Below are 3,843 nucleotides of genomic sequence, written 5' to 3' on the forward strand. Positions count from 1 at the left end.
CATATCAGAAAAAATGGACCTTAAAATAAAGAAGATTGCAAGAGATAAGGAAGAACACTACATAAAGATCAAGGGATCAATCCAAGAGGAAGACATGACAATTGTAAATATCTATGCATCCATCATAGGAGCACCTCAATACATAAGACAAACACTAACAGACATAAAAGGAGAAATTGACAGTAACACAATAATAGTGGGAGACTTTAATACCCCACTCACACCAATGGACAGATCATCAAAAGATAAAATTAATAAGGAAACACAAGTCTTAAATGATACATTAGATGAGATGGATCTCATTGATATCCTCAGGACATTCCATCCAAATGCAGAATACACCTTCTTCTCAAGTGTGCATAAAACATTCTCCAGTATAACTGACAAATGACACCATGAAAGTTCAGTGGTCTTGCCTGGCCTCTGTTTAGTGGCTGCATGATTTTTTACTGTTTCCTCTGAATAGCTTAACATTGGCCGTTGGGAGATTTCGATAGACATATTTAGAATGGGGAACCACAGGACTTGTATTTTAGTCTCTTCTGCTACTTCCTTGTTTTGTGGGCTACAGCAAGGTGCTTTTCCAACCTAGACCCACATGTAAAAATAACTATGAAAGCACTCACTGTCCTCCTCACCAACGCACCCCTAAACAATGTGAGTTTTCATTAGTACAGTGTGGGTGATGGCACTTTATGAACTCTGAAGTGCTGAGTACGTGTTATTTTTTCTCCCTTGAATTTGGGAGTAGTGTTTTTTGGCTTCCCTTAAATGACCCATTATCACATCCCTGGTTACTAAATACATTTGCATGGGAACATTTGGCTGATATTGGGAATGGCATTTGCAATCAATATTTTCCCTTGAAGAGCAAAGTAAGTTATTATGAACTAAACTGTAGCAGTGCCATTTACAATATTAAGTTTTTGAGAGCAATTGCTACTCTGCCTATTTTGCTAAGATGGCATAATAGAGATTATTTAAGGTGATTAGATCAGTAAAGCACCAATTTGATAGAACGATCAAAGAAGAGAGTGAAAATAAATAGACATCTGATACCTTGAATTTACAATCAGATCAAGAAATAACAGCCAATGAGAATAAGTACTGTTCATGTGGGAGAGGGCTGCACACCAGTCACTTTCTGGGAACTTTCTCTAATGCTTCTAGCAACATTGTGATATAGATATCACTATCCCCATTTTGGGCTTCCCAGGTGGTGCTAGTGATGAAGAACCCACTTGCCAATGCAGGAGATGTAAGAGGTGCAAGTTTGATCCCTGGGTCAGGAAGATCCCTTGGAGGAGGGCATGGCGACCCACCCCAGTATTCTTGCCTGGAGAATGCCATGGACAGAGGAGCCTGGTGGATGACAGTCCGTAGGGTTGCAAAGAGTCAGACATGACTGAAGAGACTTAGCATGGGTGCATCCCATTGTGTGGGATGAGGTGGCTGAGTGGTTAAGGCGATAGACTGCTAATCCATTGTGCTTTGCACGCGTGGGTTCGTATCCCATCCTTGTCATTGATGTTTTACACTGGAGGTGGTTCTTAATTTTTTAGGACTTCCGTGGTGGCTCAGAGGGTAAAGCGTCTGCCTACAATGTAGGAGACATGGGTTCGATTCCTGGGTCGGGAAGAGCCCCTGGAGAAGGAAATGGCAACCCATTCCAGTACTCTTGCCTGGAAAATCCCATGGATGGAGGAGTGTGGTAGGCTACAGTCCATGGGGTCGCAAAGAGTCAGACACTACTGAGCGACTTCACTTTCACTTTCATCCCCATTTTACAGATGAGGAAACTGAGGCTCAGAAGTTTATGTCACCACTCTGGTCCTCCTTGAATTCTGTTTTTCAGAGAATGATACCACCACCTACCCAGTTACATAAGCCAAAGCAGTATGAGTTAGCTCTGATTAACCCCTTTCTCTCATTTCCCATATCCAATTTATTATTAAGGCTTATTGATTTTAGCTTTGAAAAATCCCCTAGATTCTGTTTACTCTTTCCATCTGGAGCATTACCAGCTCTTGTTTGGATTATGCACTCGCCTCCCACACATACACCTGTGTCCATGCTGTCCTCCAGTCTGCTCTCTCTGCTTAGATCTGATCATGCCCCACAACCCCCATGCCACCTAGAATGAGGGCAAACCTCCTTGGCCACAGGCCCGTCTCTGTTTCTTTGACCTCAGCATGTGCCCCATTTCTCAGCTCGCTCTGCCCAGACTCAGCCTCCCGGGTGGGATGTGTTCCCTCTCAGCACTGCACTGTGCCCGGGACGCAGGCTCCTCCTCATCGCAGCAACTTACTGTACGCTCAAGGGCTTCCTAGGTGGCACTGGTGGTAAAGTACCCTCTTGACAATGCAGCAGACCTAAGAGACACGGGTTCAATCGCTGGGTCGGGAAGTCCCCTGGAGGAGGCATGGCAACCCACTCCACTATTCTTGCCTGGAGAAGCCCATGGACAGAGGAGCCTGGCAGGTTACAGTCCATGGGGCTGCAAAGAGTCAGACACAACTGAAGTGACTTAGCACATACTCATGCACTGTCCTTCTGATCTCAGCTCCAGCCACCCTTCCTAGGGGAAGTCTTGAATTCCTATAGGCTAGTGTACTCAGTTGGAGAAGGCAATGGCACCCCACTCCAGTACTCTTGCCTGGAAAATCCCAGGGACGGGGGAGCCTGGTGGGCTGCCGTCTATGGGGTCGCACAGAGTCGGACACGACTGAAGCGACTTAGCAGCAGCAGCAGCAGTGTACTCAGTAAGATGTATGCATGTGTGCACTGTGTGCTGCCAGGCTCCTCTGGAAAACTGAAATTTCCAGGCAGGAATATTGGAGCAGGTTGCCATTTCCTCCTCGTGGGGATCTTCCCCACCCTAGGACTGAACCTGTGTCTCCTGCATTGGCAGGTGGATTCTTTACCACCACTGAGAAGCCTCTGAGGAAGGTATTGATGAACAAATAAATGACTCAGGCAGGGCATTGCAGCTAAGAAGTGATAGATTTTGGATTTAAACTCCTTTCTTTCTGGTTCTAAGGCTTTTAAAGACCACTCTTAACATCATTCACTTTTGGGCAGGGTCATTTTAGCAGTGGGACCAATAGATGTACTTTATTCTAAGAACAGACATATGTTGGTTCCATCAAATAAAGTTTGATAAAAATTGGTTATTAAGAGCAGATTTGGTAAGCAGAGCTTTCTATCCAATGTGTCTGGATTTTTAAATGAAAAGGGATCAGCCTGGGCTGATGGGAGGGATGGGGACTGGAGAGCAGAGGAGAGCAGCTCCATCTGTATTGCTCTTGACCCTTGCCCCTCTTCTTCATTCTGCCTGGAACTGCCCATCCTGAGTGCTATAAGATAATGATAAATTACCTCCCTTGGACTGTGTGGGCGCTGGGCTATGTGTGAGTGGGGCAGCTTCTGTGATTGCATGAAGCTGTGTAATTAAGGAATTTGTAAAAAATTGCAAGTGTGCTTTGTTGGTCTGTTCTAGTGCCTCTCCCCAAGCTACATTTTCTTTCATTTATTTTTAATTGAAGAATAACTGGTTTACAAAATTGTGCTGGTTCTGCTATACATCAACATGAATCAGCCATAGGTATACACATTCCTCTCTCTCTTTAACCTCTGTCACCTCACACTCCATCCCACCCCTCTAGGTTGTCACAGAGCACTGGTTTGATGTTCTGACTCATCGAATTTCCTTTTATTTACCACAGACACTGGACTTCCCAGGTGTTGCAGTGGTAAAGAATCTGCCTCCCAATGCAAGAAATGCATGAAACTGGGGTTCAATCCCTGTGTTGGGAAGATCCCCTGGAGGAGGAAATGGCAACC

At 45.0% G+C, this 3,843-nt stretch overlaps 1 non-coding gene across 1 annotated transcript; it reads left to right on the top strand.

Annotated features, from left to right (window-relative positions):
• The first annotated feature begins 1,442 nt into the window (after nt 1–1,442).
• TRNAS-GCU lies at nt 1,443–1,524 on the top strand. Its single transcript has one exon. It is a non-coding gene; the product is annotated as a tRNA-Ser (tRNA).
• The last annotated feature ends 2,319 nt before the right edge of the window (nt 1,525–3,843 follow it).

Source organism: Oryx dammah, unplaced genomic scaffold (genome assembly GCF_014754425.2).
Source record: "Oryx dammah isolate SB20612 unplaced genomic scaffold, SCBI_Odam_1.1 HiC_scaffold_16, whole genome shotgun sequence".
NCBI lineage: Eukaryota > Metazoa > Chordata > Mammalia > Artiodactyla > Bovidae > Oryx > Oryx dammah.